General features: G+C 41.5%; 1 long non-coding RNA gene across 1 annotated transcript; it reads right to left on the bottom strand.

The window, feature by feature from the left end:
- Nucleotides 1-14,948: 14,948 nt before the first annotated feature.
- LOC115934286 (uncharacterized) lies at nt 14,949-24,919 on the bottom strand. The gene is made up of 3 exons (XR_004070100.2): nt 24,806-24,919; nt 19,653-19,818; nt 14,949-18,455 (listed from the first exon to the last, which is right to left on the bottom strand). It is a non-coding gene; the product is annotated as an uncharacterized lncRNA (long non-coding RNA).
- Nucleotides 24,920-25,137: the final 218 nt, after the last annotated feature.

The following is a 25,137-nucleotide window of genomic DNA, read 5'->3' as shown; positions in this document are numbered from 1 at the left end:
CTACAGTGTTTCAGAATTACCAGTTGATTTTTAAACACAAAGTAGATATAGATGCTAATGGTGGCTACATCTTATTGGTTACCTGGGTTAGCCCACTCAACATGAAGAGGAACACACAAGGGGATGAATATCAGGAGGCGAGGATCATTAGTGGCCATCTTTGAAGCTGCCTACCACATCTTCCCCCTAAATTTCTATCATATTACTGTGTTCTATTTTTAATAGTTTTTATCTGAAATCATCTTTTTTTGGTAGAGACCCATTTCCTCCCCATTAGAAGATAAGCTTCCCAAGAGCAGGAATTTCATCCTTTTTATTGCTGTACCCCCGGCACCTGAACAATGCTGGTTGCATAGTTGGTGCTCAATATTTAGCATGAGATAGGTATTACTTTGCCAATTTCAGACACAGAAACAGAGGCTCAGAGAAGTTAATTTGCCTGAAGTCACATAGATATTAAGTGGTGGAGCTGAGAAACCAACTTATGCATAGGGACTGATACCCACAGTCTACTTGGTTGGCCCTCAGCAACTCTAGTGCTGCCATTATGCAAGTGTCTGCACATGAAGAGCAGGACAACATCCAGGAGAAGGGCCAGGAGAATTCCTGGGTAACTGGGAGATACCAGGAGGAAGTGCATGAGTGTCTATATGAATGGATGCATGTGTATGGTTGAGATGGTTGAGTGTGTATATTTGTGTGTATAGCAGACAGAGAGAAAGAGAGGGGGACAGAGAAAGAGAGAGAGAGAGAGAGAGAGAGAGAATGTGTGGATGTGTGGGTAAGGTAGCTGGATCAAAGGGGAGATAATGTAGTCTGGACAGCTTTTATGACACAGACCTGGAGATAATATTTTGACCTTAGCCTTATTGGTTTTCTTTGAAAAATTTTTCTCCAAGGAATATTCTTATTAAAATGACTAAGTAAATTTTCCTTTAAAAATCCCACATGCAATTTAAGTCATTGGTTGACTAGCAAGTCTACTGCCAAATTACACATGGAATACTAACTTGATTATGTTTGCGGGAATTATCCATTTTCTGGATTATTGGCCAGAAAAAGAGAAATACTGTCTGTTGGCCACCCACTCTCCATTCTCCTTTCCACCCTCCTGAGGGAGGGGCCCTGATATTCATCAAATACTCAATGGGGTTCTTTTAGAACAAAGCCTTATCCACCCCCTCTCCTTGCCTGGGAGCTGGAAATTTGGGGGAGGAATGAAGGGAAATGGTTATGAAAGTCCCTCACTTACTCTCCCTCCTCTGAGGCATTCTGGGTGCTGAGTTTTGGAGCAGGGGGTATTGTGTGTAGAGTAGAGGTTTTTGGTCTTTGAGTGAGAGCAGAGTGGAATCCAGGAGAAAGCCCACATAAGTTGATTGCTGAGGCTGGCTCTGATCTAGCATGGAAGTGAAGGTGGTGGTGGGGTCCCACAGTTACTTCAAGGCCCAGCCCAGTTTACCAGGGTAGGAAAGCAGAGAAAGATTTTGTGTAGAAGGCCTGCTCAGGAAAAATGAGTTTGCATTTAGCTTGAAAGTATCCTCAGGAATCTGTGGGTGGCTGTGGTTAGCTGGACCAAAACCAGACCTGGCTGAAAGATCGAAGTAAGCTTCCTCCTCAAATAGTGAGTTTGTCTCCATCAACAGTATCTAGACACAGACTGAATAGCCATGTGTGAGAGAGAATGGCATTCTCCCAGCTGGTGCTTACCATTTAGACCAAAGTTCATTCAAGGAAGGTTCTACTGGGGCCCTACCTTATCTTTTCCATGACTCCCTGATGAAGAGGATGTAGCACAGTGGTCAAGAGCACAGGCCTTAGAGTTTGTGTGCTTCTGTTTGTGCCCTGGCTCTGGCACTTGCTAATTATGTGACCGTAGGCAAGTTACTTAATTTCTCTGTGCTTCTATTTCCTCAAATGTAAATGAGGATAAAAATTGTTCTTACTTCTTAGAGTAGTTGTGATGATGGAATTGGGATAATACATGTAAAGCTCTTGGAACAGTAGGTTGCATTCAAGAATTTAGTTAACTAACGTATATGGAGTAATATACATTGCTATGTGCCAGGCATGGGAGAATGATGAAGGAGGCCCAGTTCTGCCCCTCATGAAACTTACCTTCTAGTGTTTGTGGGGTGGGAGGTAGAATAATGCCACCCCAAAAAGATGTCCATGTTCTAGCCTCCAAAACCTATGAACATGGTAGGTTACATGGCAAAGGGGAGTTAAGGTTGCAGATGGAATTAAGATTGCTCATCAGCTGATTTTGCAATAGAGACAGCAGCCTGGATTATCCAGGTGGGCCCAGTGGAATCACAAGGGTCCTTAAAAGAAGGAAGAGGGAGGCAGGAGAGTGTCAGAGTGATGCCATGTGAGGAGGACTCAACCGGCTGCTGCTGACTTTGAGGATGGAAGGGGGACCCAAGCCAAGGAATGAAGAATCTTTTCCTGTGAGATTGGAAAAGAGGCTGCACGTGGTGGCTCGTGCCTGTAATCCCAGTACTTTGGGAGGCTGAGGTCGGTGGATCACCTGAGGTCAGGAGTTCGAGACCAGCCTGACTAATATGGTGAAACCTTGTCTCTACCAAAAACACAAAAAAACTAGCTGGATGTGGTGGCATGCACCTGTAGTCCCAGCTACTCAGGAGGCTGAAACAGAAGAATTACTTGAACCTGGGAGGTGGAGGTTGCAGTCAGCTGAGATCATGCCACTGCACTCCAGTCTGGCTGACAGAGCAAGACTCCATTTCAAAAAAAAAAACAAAAAAAAGCTGAAAAGGGAAGGAAATGAATTTTCCCCTAAAGCCCCAAGAAGGAACATAGTCCTACTGAAATCTTGGCTTTAGTGAGACCCATTAAGACCCATTTCAGACTTCTGATCTCCAGAAGTGTAAGACAATATATTTGTGTTGTTTAAGCCACTATGTTTGTGATAATTTTTTGCAGCCGCAACAGGAAACTAATACTAATGCAGATAAGAAGTAAGTGAACAAACAAATATAAAGTATGATTTCAGGTAATGAAAAGCGCTATGAAGAAGATGAAGCAGGATATGGATGACCAAGCCTTGGGAGATTAGAAAAATAAAAGATGAAGCAGGATATGGATGACCAAGCCTTGGGAGATTAGAAAAATAAAAGATGAAGCAGGATACAGGGAACGATGGAGACGGCGGATCTCTTAGATGGTCAGGGAAGGCATCTCTGGGAAGATGACATTTGAGAAGATGTTTGAATGAAATGAGAGGACAAGCCATGGGTCTGCGTTCCAGACGGGGGGATGGAGGCTACGAAGTCCTTAAAGAGGAGAAGAGCTCGGAGAATTAAAGTAGAATTAAAGGTCAGTGTGACCAAGGCACAGTGGGCAAGTGAGAAAGTCATAATGAGTGGGACCAGATGATGCAGAAGTTAGATACTACAAGCCCTTGGAGTTTGGATTTTACTCCCAGTGTGACAGGAAACCATCAGAGGCTCCCCTCCAATGGAGGGGTGACAGGACCTGATTTACATTTTATGAAGCTCACTTAGGCTGCTGTGTGAGGACTACACTGGAAGAGGTTAAGAGTGGAGGAAGAAAGCCAAGTCAGGAAGATACTATGGAAGAAGATGGATTACACTCAGCTGGTGGGGATAGAGTTGGTGAGCCATACCTTGGTGGTTAGAGCTGACTGGGCTTTATAATGGTTTGGATATGGGGTTTGAGGGAAGGGAGGAAATCAAGGATGCCTCCTAGGTTTGGGCTGGAGCAGCTAGGTGAAGGACAGGCTTTTTTTTTTTTTTTTTTTTTGTGATGGAGTCTCTCTCTGTCGACAGGTTGGAGTGCAGCGGCGCCGTCTCAGCTCACTGCAACTTCTGCCTCCCAGATTCAAGCGATTCTCCTGCCTCAGCCTCCTGAGTAGCTGGGACTACAGGTATGCACTACCACATCCAGCTAATTTTTGTATTTTTAGTAGAGATGGGGTTTTACCATGTTGGCCAGGATGGTCTTGATCTCTTGACCTCATGATCCACCCACTTCGGCCTCCCAAAGTACTGGGATTACAGGTGAGCCACTTCACCCAGCCAGGGACAGGCTTTTTACTTACATGAAGAAGACAGGAGAGGAAAAGTGTGAAGGTTAAAATTCAGAATGCTTATATAATAAATGCTGAACGTTATTATCAGCATTTGATACTCCTGACACACTGGTTTATTGTTTTCTATCTCCATACTATGCTCATAATTCCTCAATCTGGAACTTTCTGCTCCCTCTTCACTATCATGTGATAAATGCATATCTATCCCATCTCAACTCATTGCAACCTCTGCCTCCTGGATCTAAGCGATTCTCCCACCTCAGCCTCTCAAGTAGCTGGGGCCACAGACGTGTGCCCCCATAGGCAGCTAATTTTTGTATTTTTATAGAGATGGGGTTTCGCCATCTTGGTCAGACTGGTCTTGAACTCCTGACCTCAGGTGAAGCACCTGCCCTGGACACCCAAAGTGCTAGGATTACAGGAGTGAGCCACCATGCCCAGCCCATATCCATCTTTATGGATGCCTCTTTTCCCATTCTACCTCTTTCCTATGTACGCTAGGAGAGATCTATTTTCCCTTGAAATCCTAGTATTTAGGTCTAATATTTAGGTCTCCTTAACAGTTTGCACTGGGATCTTATTTATGTAAGTCTTTTACCTTCACTATCAAATGGTAATCTCCTTGAAGGCAGGGATGTTCATTACTCTTCCTGAATTCCCTGCTGCATAGTCACTTGCACATAAGAGATACCCCATAAATGATTGCTGAATGGAATCAATGTTACAAAGAAGATGACTGCATTGAACTAGGGAGTGGGGAAGTTGAACTAGGCATTTTCTAAGGCTTTCTGCTCTAAAATTTTATAATTCATTTGATTGCAGGTTGCATGTCCCTACCTGTGAGACAATTTCTAAGCTGCGTATTCCTCACTTGATTACTGAGTGCATGGAGAATGCAATTTACCCTCATGCCAGTCCAAGGAAAGAAGAAAAGATTGGGTTCATGAACGCACACAAATACAGTTTGCTGATACCAAATATGAATGGTTTCAGATTGTGCACAGTTTTATACTAGCCATACTTTCTTTCTATTCTGTCCTGTCTCCCATTAACAGGGACAACCTTACAATAGGTCAAAAATAGGAAATGGTGGTAGGATGCCATTATTACCTTCAATTGTTCCATTTCCACACCTGTGAAAGAGTATCACCTGTACTATATATTTAATGATTTAATTTTGGCAGTACACATATGTATCTATTTCCAATTCCAAGATAAATATATATTCAATGATTACATAATGCAACATGCACTTAAGGGAAGTTGTTGCTCTTAGCAATAACCTAGAGTTTTACTTTTATGTATGTATCAATTAGCTTTTGCTATGTAACAAGTAATCCCACAATATGATGGTTAAAAGTAGCAACCAGTTATTTCATTCTTAATTCTGTAGTTTGGCAATTGGGCTGGGATTCCTGGGCAGTTCTGGTCTGAGCTGGCTTGGCTGATCTTGACTGAATTCACTTAAGTATCTATGATCAGCTAATAAGTTGACTGGGGCTTTGTGGTTTGACAGCTCAGCGGAGACAGCTGGAAAAACTAGGTCACTCTCCACAGGATCTCTCTTCCTCCACAGTCTAACCTCGTCTTCTTTATATAATGGCATTAGGAGTCTACAAGTGAGAAAGGAAGTATGTAAAGCCTCTTGAAGCCCTAGTTCTGAACTTTTCACTGTTACTTCTGCTACATTTTATTGCCACAGGCAGGTCACAAGCCTCACCCAGATTCAAGGGATGAATAAATTGTCTCTTGAAAGGAGAGGCAGAGTTGCACTGCATAGGCTGTAGATACAGGGAGGGAAGAAGAATGGTGGCCATTTTTGCAACATGTCACAATCAGCTGGGGTGCTTTTGCCTTAAGTTACAGAAAATAACTCCAAGTTGTTTAAATGATGAAAACACATTATGTATCTCTTGAAATACATTTGGAGGAAAAGTGATTCCAGGGTTACTTCAGCTGCTTAGCAATGCCATCATGGTCCTAGGGTTTTTTTTTAAATTTCACTTTCCACTCTGTCATATCCAGCATGTTGGTTTTTGTCCACATTTTAACAAGATGTCCATGACAGTTTCAGGCTGTACTCACAGATGATAGAATCCAGAGGAGAAGAATGGAATGGCTCTGTCTTGTGTCTTCTTTTACAAATGAGGAACATCTACTCAGAAGCCCTTGCAGTACTCCCATTGGGTCCCATTACATCACATTTCTATGCCTGAGCATAGGAATTCATCTTCATCTGGGCTTCATCTTCACGTTAGTGGCAGCCTGGCTATAGAAAAGCTCTGCTTGTTGACGTCATACTACTAGCTATTGAGGTGAGAAGGTGGGAATTGGGTGGTGAGATTTTTCCTCAAGAAATATAGCAGCTTAGGAAGGTTGAAAGTAGGGTAACTGGTTCTACTCAGAATAGTAGATTTGAGTTTATCCTTCTGGATGTTCCTACCATTTGCAGTGATTTCTTTAATAACAATAATAACAACAATAATGGATGGTAAACATCTGTGCAAACATAACACTAATTCATCTGGTAGGAGGTGATGTGGATCAATGCATTTCAAGTAAATTAAAACAAATAATTTTCAAAATTTTCTCTTTATGTGACTATTTTGACTACTTATGTCTGCTCCTTGAGTCATGTAATAAGAAGTATGTTTCTTTAAATCTTAGAGGCAACAATGAGCTCTGTGTTTCACAGCTTAAACAGTCAAAAAGTACAGGGTTGAAAAATAGACACCGGCTAGGAAACTAAAGCTTTTGTTTACAGAGTACATTTGTCCTTAATTTAATTAAGTCTCACAACATCTATTCGTTCTCTTGTCTTTAAAATTTGACCTGGGGTGGCATGTATGGCAAATGCAAGTATCATTTTTCTAGAAAGTCTCAAGTGAAAAGTGCTTATCCTTTAACTCTTCTCCGTAAACAAAGTGTCTTGTAAAAAGGCCATCACCTTGGCAACTGTCAACTGAATCAGCTTTATGAAGACAGAGCCAAACTACGAATAAACCTGCAGCTAAGGTGTAATTATTTTGCCATTAAAGAAAGTGAAACTTTTTAAAAAGTGACTTCTGACTATGCTTTGTGAAAGATGAAACTATTTAAATTTAAAGTAAACATAGTTTAAATTTAAAAAAAGAAGAAGTTACCCTGAATGGCCAGTTTGAACATTGCATTGTTCTACAGTTTCCTTCCATTTATGATTCGTTTGAATGTCTATTTTCTCTCCTTGTTAAACTGCTTACACTTCAAAAGCTTTTCCCCTTTCTATAAGTATTACTGTTAAAGTGAAATCAGCCAGTGGTTTAGTGCATTCCACACTCTGGGTTTTTAAAAAATAGTATTGGTGTTGATTCTCTGGTAGGATTTTGTCATTAGAATGTGTACGGGTTTTTGGCTGTCAATCTTCTTGCCTATAATGACTTAGATATCCATGGACTTTCAAAGGCAAACCACAATGATTTTAGAAAATAATTAACAAAGTGGGTAATTGGTCACAGCTCAAACATTGGCAATAAAAGTATAAATTTAACATGTGATTGACTTAAATTATATCATTTTCTCGAGTCATGTATTGCAGGGGGTTACACAGGTCAGACATCAGGGCATGAGGCTGGTTAGGAAGAAATTTGGGGGGAAATTTCACTTGAGAATGTTGTGTATTTTCTAAGAACCAAAAAACTATGCTAAGAAACATAAAGTCATTTTTGCACCCCAACCCCAGTATTATGCATGGAAGAAAGACTGGAGGAACAGCTCAGAGTCATTATCTCTGATGTGGCTCCTATTAGGGGGCAATTTCCCATTGTGTGTAGTTTGGCTAGAGTGCCTTAGTTTTATGTGGAAGCTGAAGAGGGAGGCCCTTCAATGCTCACTGCATAGCAACATGGTTGTAGTCACATGAACTAGGCTTGGACACTGACACTGAAATTCCGAAACTTGGATGATGGCACAAGTATGGGACTAAGTGAGGCAAAGAAGCCTCTAGGGTGCTAGGGGGTAACATTTAAGGAGGCACTATTCTTAGAGTCATGAGAGTGCTGATCTGCATTGGTACGACCCTGAGAGTGAGTGCCTCCTTTTTTTTTTTTTTGAGACGGAGTCTCATTCTGTTGCCCAGGCTGGAATGCAGTGGCACGATCTCAGCTCACTGCAAGCTCCACCTCCCGGGTTCACGTCATTCTCCTGCCTCAGCCTCCCGAGTAGCTGGGACCACAGGCGCCCGCCACCGCGCCTGGCTAATTTTTTGTATTTTTTAGTAGAGACGGGGTTTCACCGTGTTAGCCAGGATGGTCTTGATCTCCTGACCTCATGATCCACCCGCCTTGGCCTCCCAAAGTGCTGGGATTATAGGCATGAGCCACCCCGCCCGGCCATGAGTGCCTCCTCAAATGGTGTGCCATAGGCTGCTGGCTTGCCTCTCCTAGTCAGACAGCCTTGGTGTGATACTTGGAAAGTCTGGAAAGTCAGCAAGCAGATCATCACAGCGGTGGTGGCAGAGATGATGGCAGTGCAGTATGCAGTAGTGATAGTACTAGTGACAGCCGAAACAGTGAGAATGGTGGCCGTGGATGCAGTGTTGCTGATTCCAATGGTAGCGTGAACACTGGGATAAGCTTAGATCTGGTTCTCATGGGAAAGACTCCTGGTTCTCCTGCCTTTGGTTTTGTCAGTTCCTTGATAATCCATCCGATCCAGTATGTTTCTGCCTAAGTGAATCAGAGTTGGTTTCTGTTGCTTGCCACCAAGAACTCTCACTAACACAGTGGGATTGTGAGCAATTTATACTTTTTTTTCACCTTTATCCTTTTTCTTTGTTTTTATTTTTTTCATATTAATAAGCAGATTGATTTTTCACGGAAGGCCAAAACTTGTTGTCAATTTGTTTTGTCATCAAGTAGATCAAAGTGTGTAGGGTGGGCTCCCAACTGAGTCCATTAGGCAGTTCAGTGATGTTAACATCAAGAACCTGGATACTTTCCATCTCTCCACTGTTCCACCATTGATGTGGGCTTCATCTTCATGTTAGTGGCAGCCTGGCTATGCCAGTTCTAGGAGTTACATGCAGGAATGGCAATGCCAAAGGGAGAAGAGGAAGGCCTCTTCCTATGGTGCTTTCTTAAGAATGAAGAATAATTTTCCAGGAGTCTCACTCCAGAATTCTCTTTAATTTTCTTGGCCAAAATGAGGTTATGTGCCTAAGCATGTCTTAACTGCTGACAAGGGCAATGGAATTCTCCTCAGATCAATCAGACCCATTCCTAAAGCTAGTGTTTGTTTACCACAAGGAACATGACTCTGTAGGAAAGAGGAGATTATATGAATAAAACTAGGGTTCTCTTAGGAAAGAAGAAGGGTAGAGTGGAGGCTGGATAGTCAACCTGCAGTATCCATAATGTATTTTGATTGCTCTTTGAGTGTTTTTGCTCACTTTTGGATGTGTGGCTGCAATCTGAGTACTAATGTATATATTGGCTTTCTTAGGCAACCGTTTGTCCTGTCTTCTGATGCAAGTTTTGTTTTGTTTTGTTTATTTTGTTTTGAGACGGAGTTTCACTCTTGTTGCCCAGGCTGGAGTTCAATGGCGCCATCTTGGCTCACTGCAACCTCTGCCTCCTGGGTTCAAGTGATTCTCCTGCCTCAGCCTCCTGAGTAGCTGGGGTTACAGATGCCTGCCACCATGCCTGGCCAATTTTTTGTATTTTTAGTAGAGACAGGGTTTCACCATGTTGGCCAGGCTGGTCTTGAACCTCAGACCTCAGGTGATTCACCCTCCTCAGCCTCCCAAAGTGCTAGGATTGATTACAGGCATGAGCCACCATGTCCGGCCCTGATACAAATTTTAAAATGCTGACTATAACATAGTAAAACAGTAAAAAATTAAACATAGAATTACTATATGAGCCAGCAATTCCACTTCTGGGCATACACACAAAAAATAATTAACAACAGGGATTTGAACAGACTTATACACCAATACTCACAGCAACATTGTTCACAATAGCCAAAAGGTGGGAGCAACCAAAATGTCCAGTGACAGATGAACAGAGAAACAAAATGTGGTCTATACATACAATGGAATATTATTCAGCCTTAAAAAAGAAAGAAATCCTGTCATATGCTACAACATGGATGAACCTTGAAGACATTATGGTAGGTATAATAAGCCAGTCACAAAAAGACAAACACTGTGTGATCCCACTCATATGAGGTACTTAGAGTAGTGAAATTCACAGAGACAGAAAGGACAATGGTGGTTTCCAGGGGCTGGAAGAGAGGAACATGGGGATCTATTGTGTAATGGGTACAGAATCTCAGTTTGCAAGATGAAAAAAGTTCTGGAGATGAATGGCGGTGATGGTTGCACCATGTGAATGCACTCAATGCCATAGAACTGGATACTTAAAAATGGTTAAGATGATACATTTTATTTCATGTGTATTTTACCACAATGTAAAAAATAAATAAAAGATAAAAAAGCCCATTTTAATAGTTAATTTTATGTGTCAACCTGGCTAGGCTATGATAACATTAGTTTGGTCAAACACTAGCCTAAATGTTGCTGTGAAAGTGGTTTTTACATGCGACTGATATTTAAATAAATAGACCTGGAGGAAACCAGATTCCTCTCCATAATGTGAATGAATCTCCTTTAGTCAGTTGAGGACCTTAAGAAAAAAGACTGAGGTGCCCTGAGGAAGAAGAAATTCTACCCCCAGATTTTTTCTGAACTCAAGATTGCAACATCAACTTTTCCCTAGGTTTCCAGGCTGCTGGCCTGCCTTGCAGATTTCGAACTTGCCAGCCCCCACAATCAGGTGAGTCCACTCCTTATTTTAAGCTTTTAATCTCTCTCTCTGTGTGTATGTGTGTTTGTTTATTTATTTATATACATCCTGTTGGTTCTGTTTCTCTGCAGAACACTGACTAATATGCCCATGTTTTTCATAAGCCTTATATGATACTTGTAAAAATTGTATAATTAAACAAACACTGCCTGTATTTTTGTTATCAGAGGATGTAGGAAACCTGAAGATTCAAAGCTGTAAATCACAGTAAACGTCCGAGTAAATGTCCTTGGTGGAAGTTGTGTAGGAATAGATGAGGAAGTGTGTGGGAAGTATTTTATCCTTGACCAAATAAATGTCCATGAAATGGGTGGAAGTTGCATAGGAATAGATGAGGAAGTGTGTGGGATGGGGAAACCCCACAGAGCTTTTCCCCTTGGCCTAGAATTCCCTTCTTCTACATAGTCCCTGGTGTAGTCTTTATAAAACCACTCAAAACTGTGGCTGGTCTAGCAAGCACTTGAAAAATGTTACTGGCTTTTATTATTATTTTTGAATGAGATGTGTCTTCCCCACTCATAGTATTTTCTAGGTGGAGGAAGCTCCACTTGGGGAATAATCTGTCCTTCCCCTCCTCTCTCCACTCACAGCCTGCTGAGTTTAGGAGAAACTGAGTGTATGGCTGCTGTAACAAATTACCAGAAACTGGGTAACTTAAAGCAACAGAAATGGATTTTCTTGCAGTGCTGGAGGCCAGAAGTCCAAAATCAATGTGTGGACCGAGTTGGTTTCTTTTGTAGGCTCTAAGGAAGAATTCATTCCCTGCCTCTCTCCTGGTCTTGGGTGCTGGGTTTCTGAAATCCTTGGTTTGAATCCAGGTTTCTTAACCTGTAGATGCATCACACCAATTTCTGCCTTCGTCTTCACAAGGCTTTCTCCTGTCTGTCTTCTGCTCTTATCTTCTAAGAACACCTGCCATTTGATTTAGGGCCCACTCTAATCCAGGATGATCTCATCTCAAGGTCCTTAACTTAATTACATCTGCAAAGATCCTTTTTCTAAACGAGCTCACATTTACAGACTCTTTCTATATGTGTATGTATGTCTTTCTCTATATAAACACATAGTATGTGTGGGTGTGTGGGGCACACTCAGCCCACCACATTAGGCGTGTGCATTTCAGCTTCTTCCTCTCCTTTTCTTCTTGGAGTGAGTCTGCCTGTTAAGAACACGTGTTCTCCTCTGATTCTCCTGTGTAGGTTTTCCAAGGGCCTTGCCCTCCATTATAAAGCTTGCTGTGGCCTAGCAATACTGGATGGATAAATCTGTCTATTTCTGAGTTCAGAATTGGAAACCCACTTACCTTACCTGAAGCTATAAAGTCTTCTTCGATATCAACTTTATCAAGTAAATGTGATAGTTTGGTCTCCCATCTGCTCTATTCTCTGATCTTATTTCTCAATCAGCTGATAATTCAAGTATGGAAGAAAAGTGCCCCTTTTCGGGGGACTCCCTTGAAAATTCAATAAATATCACTTAAGCCTCAGCTCAAAGGTTGGTAACCTTCTAAATTTTCCCCTCCGTCTCACAGGCAGAGTTAACCATGTCTTCTGGGCTCCCATACTCCTTTGCATTATCTTCTGTTATTTCCATTTTTTCCTGTTGGATTATAGTTTTCCGAAGGCCATCTCCCATGTTCCATCCACCAAATAGAATTGTACTTTGACAACCCAGACATCCTCCTAAGAGCTACAGCCCAGGGCTCATGAGTAGGCACTGTGCATCCTGTTACTCTGTCATGCTTTTCATTTCATTGTCATCTTTGTTTTCTTTGCTAATATAGTCATGAATAAGAAAGGAAATGTTGCTTCTTTACTGGAAATGGGATCCGAGATATCTTGTACTTTTTGTCAAACCAATTTATGGGCTTTGCCTACTGAAATAACGTGGTCTTATATACTGCTTTCTATATCTTATAACTGAGAACTACTTTTTCTTTTTTTAGCTTTTGAAAGGTTAATAAATACAATGAATGCATAAGAAAGAACATAAAACTCACACATCATCCCACCATCAACAGTCACTGTCAGCTTATCTTTCCAGTTTATTCTCTCTATATTCTATATGTGAATGTGTATAATTAATTCAGTAATGATACTATATAACTTGCATACACTGACTTTTATTGAACAGTAGTATATCAGTGGGCATTTTCCCTTGTCACGATGTTCTCCAAGTCATATTTTTGAACAGTTGTATGATATTCCTTACAAATATATTAAAATTTATTCAAGTATTTTCTTTTCCTCTGGTATTCAAGTTGTTTTTAATTTTTGGTTATTTTATTTTATTTTTTGAGGCAGAGTCACTCACTCTGTCACTCAGACTGGAGTGCAGTGGTGCAATCTCAGCCAACTGCAACCTCTGCCTCTCAGGTTCAAGCGAATCTCGTACCTCAACCACCCAAGTAGCTGGGATTACAGGTGCCTGCCAACATGCCCGGCTAATTCTTGAATTTTTAGTAGAGATGGGATTTCACCATGTTGACCAGGCTGGTCTCCAACTCCTGACCTCAGGTGATCTGCCTGTCTTGGCCTCCCAAAGTGAACTTTTGGTTATTTTAAATAGCTCTAAAAATGTGTTTTCAAATATCTGTCATAGCTCTGACATGATTTGTAGCAAAGCTGAATGGTTGACACAGTCAAAGTTAGGATGGCAACCAATACATTGGGACATCATGCTGGAGGAAAGTCAGCACTGGCATGAGTGCCAGCCTCTGCCACACCACTCTTGGGATGAGAGCTGCTGCAGACAGTGCTCTCTGCGTGGGTGGATGTGATTTCTGCCAGGACCCTGCTTCCCTGGCTATGGTGCACTGAACTGAGAACTGATGCCCGACCCAAAGGCAGCCATCCATGGAGAGTCCAGTGGCCAGCGGCTGATGCCAGAGCTCCACCCAGCGAGGTCACTGTACCCTGGATGATGAGTGGCCAGTCAAACAAAGCCTCTTTCACACATTTTGAATTTGAGACTTTTCAGAGGACTAAGCCAAAAAGTTGGGCCGAAAAAGGCAGACGTCCTGAGAGGAGTCTGCAAGCCATATCCACACGGCAGTGGGAGCCACAACTAAGCGGGAGCCATGGAGGAGAGAAAAGGAATGCAGAGAGGATTTAGCAGCACGAGCAGAGAAAGCAGGGCAGAGCGTGGCTGAGTCATCACACTGGCAGAGCACTAGAGAAGGAGCAACAGATGCTTGCCGTTGAAGCAATGTCAAGAAGAACAGGTGGCTGGAGGTATACTATGTCCTGAATGACATTCCTGGCTCTGCCAGACCCGCCAGGCAGCTGCTAAAACTGCTTCCTGTTCTTCCCTACTTCCTCGTGTAGCCTCATAATGAACCACATTAATGCAAGTCACCAGAGCACGTCTCTTTTCCTGGCAACCCGAAAGAGCCTAATCAACACCACGTAATATTCTTATCTCTCTTATGGCACACATCAGGTGGCATGATGATGATTTGAGTTCTATGATTCTCCCTGACTAGACTCCTTGAGGTAAAAAAACTGTATTTAATGTCTTTCAGAAGATATCCTCAGCAATGGGGACAATTTAATAGCATGTAGTAGGTACTTCCTAACTGTTTGATGAATGAATGAGGAATGTAAATGGTCCTGTGGTCAAAATAGCCATTGGAAAACATTTCTGTAGAGGAGATAAGTTTTTGGTTTCTTGTTTTGTGTGCTATTCATAAGGGGTGTAAAAACTCTTACTCTCAAGAATTTTATTTGAGGCTGGGTGTGGTGGCTCATGTCTGTAATCTCAGCACTTTGGGAGGCCAAGAATTCAAGACCAGCCTAGTCAACATGGTGAAACCCCGTCTCTACTAAAAATACAAGAATTAGCTGGGCATGGTGGCGCATGCCTGTGATCTCAGCTACTTGGGTGGCTGAGGCACGAGAATCGCTTGAACCCAGGAGGCGGAGGTGGCAGTGAGCCAAGATTGCGCTACTGCACACCAGCCTGGGTGACAGAGTGAGACTGTCTCAAAATAAAAAAAAAAATTAAAAAAAGAATTTTATTTGAAACAATGGCTTGGTGAAAATTTTCCTTTAATTTTTTTTGTAAATAAAACGCATTAAATATACATACATACATACATACATATATACATATTTATTCACCAAACATTTACAGTCTAATCTCTGAGTATACATTAGTAAGCTCAATGGAGAGAAAGCACATAATAAGAGAGTTCCAGCCCTTGCAGGACTCTCAGGCTAAGAAAAGAGTCATGTTAGCCCAATTAGGAAAATAAGGCTATGCAGAATGGGATGAAGTGGTGCAAAGTGCTGAGGAATTTTCTTGGTGAAATGTGATTTTGAATAAGACATGGCAAGTTGCACAGAAAAGCACTTGCTATTAAGATGACATGAGCATCTCTTAAAACAGTGATTAGGCTGGGCGCGGTGGCTCACGCCTGTAATCCCAACACTTTGGGAGGCCGAGTCGGGAGGATCACAAAGTCAGGAGATGGAGACCATCCTGGCTAACACGGTGAAACCCCATCTCTACTAAAAATACAAAAAATTAGCCGGGCGTGGCGGTGTGCGCCTGTAGTCCCAGCTGCTGGGGAGGCTGAGGCAGGAGAATGGCGTGAACCCGGGAGGCGGAGCTTGCAGTGAGCGAGATTGCGCCACTGCACTCCAGCCTGGGCTACAGAGCGAGACTCCGTCTCAAAAAACAAAAGCAAAAACAGTGATTAGCGATTTCCTTTACATTGTCAGTTTAATGAGACAGGAGATTCCAATTTCAGCCTTTTTATAGTTTTTGGGAATGTATTGGGTAGTGGGTTCCACAGTGTACTTTCTCCTGGGAAAGTACACTTACCAACTGTCTTGAGGCAAGGTGTTGTTATTACTCTTTCAAATGAGACAAGAAATCACTAAATATTGTATCCCAAATGAGACTTAGCAAATAGTTCTCTGATATAACAGAGTTGCATAAACTTGCTGATGTTTTTCAAGAAACTGAATGAGTTCAGTTTGGCAATGTGAAGTTGCAATATCACCATGCTTACATTTGGTGATAGCATGCCAGCAATTAAGTTGAAACCTAACTTTATGACTCAAAGAGCAAAACATTAATTTTATCACACTCAAGCTTTGAGCAATAGTTACTGAGATACTAAGTTTAAAAAATAAGTAACATTGTTGAATTTCTTGTTAGATATTATAGATATATTTGAGAAACATCCTCCCAGTGAACACTTAAATTAACAGAGGAGATTGTTTATAGAATTAAACTTTGAAATAAAACTTCCCATTACTCAGACTTTCAACCTACTTACACTTTGGCACAAGTTTAATTTAAGACTATTTTGAATGTTCCAGGTGTAATTTAAACAGGTATGCTGTTTAAAAAACAGTTACCAGTAATGAATCAGAATTTTCTCAATACTGTGCAAATAAAATACAGAAACAAAGTGAGTGTTAAAACTGATATAAACCTGCAATCCCTTATCCTAAATTTAAAATTTTCACATTGGTCAAAATAGAATAAACTGTGTTGTTTTTTTTCCTGTGCATCCTCCTTCCGGTGACAGCAGCTCGATTTTCCTTCGAGACCTGGATGTATGCAGGACCCACCATGCTCATTTGGGATACACCATTGTGTTGGCCACAGGTTCAGGGATGGACATGTGAGGCGGGCCAGGTCGCTGAGGCTTAGTTCTGGGACTGTGGTGGGCTTTGGTAGGAAAGAGAAGATGGCCGCTTGTAAAGGTGATTCTAAGCCCAGCGTTCCCGGGGACTACCAAGGATGCTCATGTTGAGAATGAAGCAGCTACTATAGAGGGGACATGGAGCTGAGAAATGAGCTGAAGCTTTGATAATATTCTTTCAGCCCCACAATCAACTGATTCCTGAATCCCAGAACCCCTCCTGGATTTATATGGGTAATAAATCTTCTTCCTCCCCTCCCCCACTTTTTTTCCTGAGTTAGTTTGAATTGAGTTTTCAGTCACTTGCACGGAGTGCAAAATCTTGACTCATGTGCAGACGATTAGAATTGTTCTCATTGGTTAACTTAAGAATAAGCAAGCTTAATAAAGTTAAGATTATAAAAGCACGTTTGTACTAATGAAACATCACCCGCTTGTTTTTGTTGTATACATTCACGTTTTACATAATTACTTGAAACAAGCTCTGTTGAAATATGAAAATTAAAAAATAAATGTATAAAAATATAAAACCTCTACAACCCCCCGGCCTACAAATAAAGTCAAATCCACGTGTAGCAAGTCATTCCAGACCATTCGTAGTTGGTCCTGACCTCCTTTCCCTCCTCAGACCTTTCATTCTTTCCATGCCACATTTCTAGAACTCTGTCCAGCTTTCTCGGCTCCTCTGCTCTTCTGCTTCTTGCTCAGTGTCTGTTCTCTGCTCAAAACACCACCTTTTTCTGCTCTTTTTTTTCACTTATGCTTTAAGGTTCAGCTAAAGAGCACCTCTTTGTTAAAGCCTTCCAGAGTCTTCCCATAGAGAATTCATTGCTCTTCCTTCTGCTCAGCCATCCTCACAGTCCGACATGTATTACTGCTATGTGGACTTAAGTGCATTCTGTCCAGTCTGGAGTCTCACAGGCAGGGCCTACATTTGGTTCATCTGTGTATCCCTCCTGCTTCAAGGCTGTCTGCCACATAGTAGATATTCAATGCATATTTGTCAAATGAAATTTCAATATGTGGCATCAGGTTGCTTATTCTCTTTTTTACTCTCCTACATGCTACAGGCAGGCTTTTCTCATCTAGGGTGTAAAAGAAGCCATATACACTCAGTAGTAGTTTTGTCGGCATTCACAGTCATCAAACACCATAAATGACCCATGTTCCAGCCATTCAAAGAGTCCCAGTCCAAGGGTGAACTTTTATTAGCTCTATTTATTGGCCCAAACATAAACTCCTTGGTTTCAATGGGACCTTGAGCTGAATATAGAAACACACAGATCAAAGAGGCTCCAAGGTCATTCAGTATTGTGCACATTACCATTCTTTATCAATTCAAACTTCAGTTGAGTGGTTTAGTACTTTTTCCTTGGTAGTGTTTATTTATCACAAGAATAGGAGATGCTTACCAAGGACTTTACAAGTATTTCAAAACACGTCCAGCTATCAGGAGGCTTGCTTTGTAACCAGCTACACTGGGCGTGTCACCTTCTTTGGGCATCACTCATGCCTCGTGTCACCTCTTTCAGGCTGCTTAATTGACTTGCGTGTTTTGGACCATCTGACTTGGTACTGACTTCCCATATTTCCTGAATAACTAATGATGGATATTATATTTATGAGGATTAACCACTCCCGATTTCAGTTGGACTTGTTGGACAACATTAAATGCTCTTAAACTGGCCTTCTCCTATTCCTGATGGACTTTCTTGGGGATTAAGCACTCCATCCCACTTTACCCTGTATCACAGACATGGCATCCTCACACTTAGAAGAGAATTTGTGTCCAGAAGAGTTCATGCTTTTAACTGGAGGACAATTTGTGGTGGTGACCTAGTTCCTCCTGAGTGATTAGGAATGCTTTCTTTGTGAAAACCATCTGCAGAGAAGTGAAGATACAAACATTAGGTTTGTTGGGATGGGATAGGGTCAGTGTAGAGCTATCAAGTCTAAACTCCCATCTTTGAGACTGAAATCTGCTGGATTGTTAGTGGGAGGAAGAAAGGGGTTGGCAAGAGAGAAGACTCAGTTCCACGCCCTTGGGCAGTCAGTCCTTCTTGACTGGACTATACAAGCAAATTATAGGTTGGAGGACACTGTTTGGGACATGTACTGACATGTTAAAAAGAGATGGCTGCTCTGATTTTCTGGCAGTCAATCCCATCTTAAACCATTTTATTTGCAAGTTTACCTTCTATGTTGATTTGGTTGTCTATTGGTAGCCCTTTCTGGGCTTATGCAATTGCTTCTTCCTAGCAATCAAGGCTGGGGAAACATCACAAGAGTTGTAAACTCAAAGGAGATTGTTTTTTAATGTGTTTGGTGTGGATGTGTTGCTTTTAGTGATTAAAACCTGAACAATTCAGATAACTTTCCTCCTATTCTCTTTAGATCTTTTTGTTATTTTCCTGATAATGTACAATTATACATATTTTAGAACGTAGAATAAAAAAAGAAATATGATCATACGTGACTATTTTCTGATCCCTGGAATCCATGCAGGGACAGTATGTTGTTAAAGAAAGGGCAGCTTTGGAATCTGTTGAACCTGGGTTCAAATCCTATCACTGGATCCTTCTCAAGTGTAGAATAGAATGAGGCTATGAGGTTCAGAGAGAATATGTATTATAATACCCTATTCTTTTTTTTTTTTTTTTTTGAGACAGAGTCTCACTCTGTTGCCCAGGCTAGAGTGCAATGGCACGATCTTGGCTCATTGCAACCTCCACCTCCCAGGTTCAAGTGATTCTCCTGCCCCAGCCTCCCAAGTAGCTGGGATTACAGGTGCCCACCACCACACCCGGCTAATTTTTTTTTTTATATTTAGTAGAGACGGGGTTTCACCATGTTGGCCAGGCTGGTTTTGAACTCCTGACCTCAAGTGATCTGCCCACCTCGGCCTCCCAAAGTGTTGGGATTACAGGCATGAGCCACCACACCTGGCCAATACCCAATTCTTGATAGTGTACTTTGTTGTACAATAGGAATATTTTAAAAGGTAAAACTAAGTGGAGAGTATTTTTCCTGAACCTTTGGTTAGTATATATAACATGCAAGAATAGAATAAACTGCTTACTATTCCCAGAGATTCTGCCATTTCTGTAAGAGGTGGTGGTGGGTAACATCTTCTTTGCTTGCAGACTTCCTCTTATCACATTTTGATCTTGAGATTGGTGGATGTCTTCCTGTATCCTCAAAGGACTTATGGTTTAGTGGACACTGAGAGTAGCATCTACTTGTTCCTGCAAAGATTTGAAACAAGAGGCTTATTGGCCATCTCTCTCAAAAGGCCCTGGCCAGAGAGAAGGAGAAAGAGGAAGTCAAGAGATTTGGGAGTTGGAAAGAGATGAGTGCTCTCTGTATCTGCCTGGCAGAGTAAAAGCTCCTAAGTGCAGAAAACATAATGACTGCCTTTGTTTGCTGGAAGGTTGCTGGTGTCTTTGGTTTTCAAGTTTCAGCCTGCTTTATAGAAGCAGGCAGAATGCAAGAGATACTAGATTCCCTTGAGTCCAGCAATTCGTAGTGTCGTGATATTAAAAAAAATATTTTAATTCATTAGCATGCAAATTCAGGAGGAAAATAAGGAATTGTTGCATAAATGCATGATATTTTTAAACCTGATAGATCAAAAGCATTATAACTTTGTGAGAAAAACTACAGAATGTGAAACATCTTGTTATTAACCCAGCAAAGTCATCTTAATCATGTAGTGTGCATTAAAACTGTTGCAGATATTTATCTTCTCCCACCTCCACATTTCCATTAAAAGTGGGAGAGGGTGAAAAAAGTTTGTTTCTTCCCTTCTATGCATTAAATATATTTTAGTAGCTACCTCTGTATAATTTATTATCATATAGGGGATAAAAGTATGAATGCTTTCTCAATTTGAATGCCAACTCCACCTTTTATTAACAAACCGCTTAACCTCTCAATGACTGGTCTCTTATAAAACAGGGTTGTTATGAGAATTAAATAAGTGAATATATATGAAATGCTTGGCAAGTAAGCATTATGTACATGTGATACTTCTTCCTCTTTTTTTTACACCATCAGTTTATCCTCACAAAATTTTTGTGAAGAAGATGAAGCAGGAGTTATTAAAGTCCTTGTGGAGAATGTAAAGCTCAAAATGACAGAGTAGCTACCTGGGGATCAAACATCTAGCTACCTACAAAAGTGGCACTCAAATTGAGGCATCCCTGGCTTGCCACCATATCTCCTCTTATTTCAGGAAATTGTACACTTCTACTTGGTCTTCTCCTGAATGCTCAGTGGGGTGAATTAAGCACAACTCTTGATTGACTAGGCCTTCTTCCAATATTCATTTATTGATTGAATAGAACAACTAAGAAGTGGGTATTGCAGAAAGTAATATTTGGCTAACATTCCTTGATATAGTATCACAAACATTTAAGCATTTTATAGAACTTTTCCCCCCAGAGTAACCAAATGTTTGCTATTATTACTCCTTCAGTTAGATGGGATAAAGACAATTGGTGCTTAAGCCATTATTATGCCAAATTCAATAACTAAGTGTGAACAGGCCCACATGCCTGATGATATAACACAAAAGTCATATTACCGATGATGTAGTCATTGAAAATGAAACATTTACACAACCGAAAGTATGATTAATCATACAAGAGATCTATTTCCATATCTTTTGTCCACAACATGGCTATCACTACTTTTAATCAAAACACTGAAGCCTGAATCACTCTGGTAGGGCTTGAACAAGAGCAACTATGACAGGGAACAAAACCTAGGAAGAAGCCCCTTCATTTCGTTTATGTGTCTACTGGAAGCTCCAGGAGTGGGAGACGGGGAGCAGCTAATGTCGATGCATGTGGAAGAGAGATAGGTGGTGAAATTGACCGTAACATTGGGGAGCAAAGCTGAGGACAAAGGCTACCAGGGGCAAAGTGCTTGTTAGTAATAGACAAACGTTGCTATAAGGAAGTTTGTTATATTTCTCTCAAGTTTTAAAAAATATTTCTAAGCCAATTTCACATAATATATAACTGAGAGAAACCTTAGGACTTATGTGCCGTATTGTTTCACGTTTTTTGGTGAAGTAGGCAAAGGAAACTCAGGGAGGTCGAGCAATTCTTCCAATGTCACACAGCAAGCTAACAAGCTTGATAATTGCCAAGTCAACAGTAGGTTACCAAGCTAGCTTGATAATTGCCAAGTCAAAAGTAGGGCTTTTGACTCTTTTCATTCAGCAGTAGCTCCCTACTAAATCCTGTGCCTGTTACATAATTAGCACTCCACAAATATTTGGTGAATAAAAGAACAAATGGCTCCCTGTCTCTTGTGGCTTTTGTCTGTGGACCATTTTTGTACTCCAAATTGGTGAAAAGGCTAAAGAGATTGCAATGCGCTTTGTGGTTGGCCATGGAGTTTGAGAAAGCAAAGTTTCTAGTCTTGGCACAAATTCAGAGATATTGGAAAAATGATCCCACTTCTTTTTACTTTTGCATTTGCCAAGGGGGATTAATTCAGCAGAGATGTGGCTGATGAGAGGGTCAGGTTCTAAAGTCAGCTCCAAGATGAAAATCACAGGTTATCAAAACTACTCTTGCAACTCTCTTAGGGAGGTGTCATGTCAGAGACTGGCACACTGTCTCTCAGCCAGTTTTCGCTCCGTCATTGGAAAGCAGGGCTGTTTTCTTCTTTGAGTATCAGTGAAGCAGTTTGCTTGAATTTTGGGGTCATGTATATGAGAAATGTGTATTTTAAGCAAGAGACTGCATGGTGAGTTATCTATGAGCATGGAGTCAGGTCAGGCACAATAGATTCATTTCTTATGTTCACTTTGGGGCACATGCTTTTTAAGAACAACATTCATTCTCTCTCTCTCTCTCTGTCTCGTATATAATTGAACTTATAAAAGTTGAGTGCATGTAAGATTCAACTTCACTGTTCTACTTAGTCCACGAGGAAGACTGAACAAAACACTAATACAGGTACCCTAGAATCAAAATCTACATGGAAGGTATTTATTTTATTTTGTGGAGCTTCCTAGATAAAGATATGATTGCTGAACTTCAGAAGTAGATAAATTCCTTGGCAGTGCTATGATTTTTTTTTCTTTTTGCTGTGGTGGCTTAGAAAGAAAAAGGAAAATAAAATGTTTTAGTATGGATATGGCTGGAAAAAGGAGAATAAATTACCTGACTACTGAATTTAGAGAAATTTAAATGCAAAAGGAAGTCGTTTTCCAACACCCCTCCCCTCTGTTAAAAAAGCAAACAAAACAAAACAAAACCAAACAACCTTGGTTTACTCAGACTTACCCTTCGAGACTTGGTGCAGGCATCAAAACCTTCTGTGGCTACCAATATCCTCAATAGGCTGTTTGTTCTTTCTGCACCTCTCTCCCTTCCCTTTTCCCTTTTCATCCTACACGTCTCTACTCTCAAATCTCCTTTCCCACTCCTGTTTATATTGGAGTCTCACAGCAGACACAGACCATGGTCTCATGGAGGCCTTTGTAAGAAGTTACTAAAGTTACTAAAACTAATGTGCTCCTACAGACATTATGAAGGAGGACTTTGGACAGAGACAGCTAGTTGATTTCCTGGAGCAATACCTAGGGAATTATTCTTTTGGCTCTGAGAGGATGATATTTTAAGTTGTTACATATTTGCTGATCTTCAGGAGATTGCTGGAACCATCCTGCATGTACAGGAAGCTTGGGCTCTTGGCCCAAATCGGCTCAGGGTCTAAATATTTGGAAGATGAATACTTGGAAATGCATTTAAACATTTAAAGCATTTTATTTATTTTTCCAGTGAGTCTCATTGTTAGTGCAGTACAATTCTGCAGCAAGACTGTATCTGCTGAAGACATGAACCTTGTGGACAAGCCCAGGCCTGGGCTCCACCTCAGGTCTTGGCGGGAAGCCAGAGGTTCATGTCTATTGGCTAATGTCCACACTCCTGAAGTGGGTTATTATTACAATCCCTCACCTTAAACGCCTGCATTCTAAAGTCATGCTAAGGGTCTGACCCAACTGGAACACTGGAACACACACAGGCACACGCACGCGCGCACACACACACACACACACACTTTTCAAACCAAATGTTGCACTATTTCCTTTCTTTTGTCAGTGCTGAATCTATATTATTATTGTCAGCTGTCATCTCTACACTGATGATGCACTGTGGTCAGTTTCCCTCTCTAGCCTTCCAGCCAAGGTATCTTTTGGCTGCTATATGCTTAGAGGAGGCAAACTAATATGAATGTATTAGATTATGTAAAACATAATTAGGGAGGCAAATTTGCTGTAAAAGCAGCCTATGTATTTATAGAACTCAGAGGAAATTATAAGCAATGTGGGGGGAGATTTCATGTTCTTTAGACTCACAGATAAACTCTAGGACCTAAGTGATTGGAACTATTTCCCTATCCCAATCAAATTATCCAGATAATTACCAAATATCTACTTTGCTATGCTACAGAGTCACAAACGCACATTGTCTCAATGGCACGGGAGTAAGCATCAGCTTCATTTCTAATAGGTGAAGTAGAAAAGGGGGCCGGGCGGAGGGGCTCACGTCTGTAATCCCAGCACTTTGGGAGGCCAAGGCGGGAGGATCACGAAGTCAGGAGATCGAGACCATCCTGGCTAACATGGTGAAACCCCGTCTCTACTAAAAATACAAAAAATGAGCCGGGCGTGGTGGCGGATTCCTGTAGTCCCAGCTACTCGGGAGGCTGAGGCAGGAGAATGGCGTGAACCCGGGAGGCGGAGCTTGCAGTGAGCTGAGATCGCGCCACTGCACTCCAGCCTGGGCAACAGAGCGAGACTGCATCTCAAAAAAAAAAAAGAAAGAAAGAAAAAGAAAAGAAAAGGGGTGCGCTGGGGTGGGGGGAGTATGGGAGTACACCTGGCCTTGGTAATTGACACTGTAAGGTGTCTTAACAACAATGATAACAACCATCTCAATAGAATTTGGGATGTGGTAGCAGCAGTAAAAATTATATTAAACTGGGCCCCATGCCCAGACTATCAGCCTCAAATAAACAAAGTACAAGAAAAACACTTCAAGAGGGACTAACTTGTGAATCAAGGAAGCTAAATAAGCCAGAGATGTGCTCGCCGGAGGAGACAATGCTTTCACCTCCTTGAAAAAGCTTTTGCCCAACCTAATTAAAATGCCCCATCTAATTAAAAATCTAACCATAATCCCACTGACAGCCCCTAGCTCCACCCCTTACCATTGTCACGATGCTCGGTTGAGCCCCCTTAGCTGAAAAATTATCGAAATAGAGTGGATTTGAGTGCGCAGGCATAATTCCCAGCCTACCACAGAGTTGGAGGCAAAGACGCTTAGTGATTTGCACAGTGGTTGGTGGTGTCTCACTCAGCAATGATGTATGACACGGATGAGTGCAGAGCGGCCATCTGCTGTTGAGGAGGGTGACAGAAAAGTCTGTTCTACTGTGGCAGATGACTCTCCCAGTGCTGGGCAGCTGGCGTAGAGTGGACAAAGTTGAACAGGGCAAGTGACGCCCAGCAACTCTCTGGGGCAATAACTCAAGGTCTTCTC

The sequence above is a fragment of the Gorilla gorilla genome, chromosome 3 (genome assembly GCF_029281585.2).
Source record: "Gorilla gorilla gorilla isolate KB3781 chromosome 3, NHGRI_mGorGor1-v2.1_pri, whole genome shotgun sequence".
In the NCBI taxonomy this organism is placed as follows: domain Eukaryota; kingdom Metazoa; phylum Chordata; class Mammalia; order Primates; family Hominidae; genus Gorilla; species Gorilla gorilla.
This window is presented reverse-complemented; position numbering and strand designations above follow the sequence as displayed.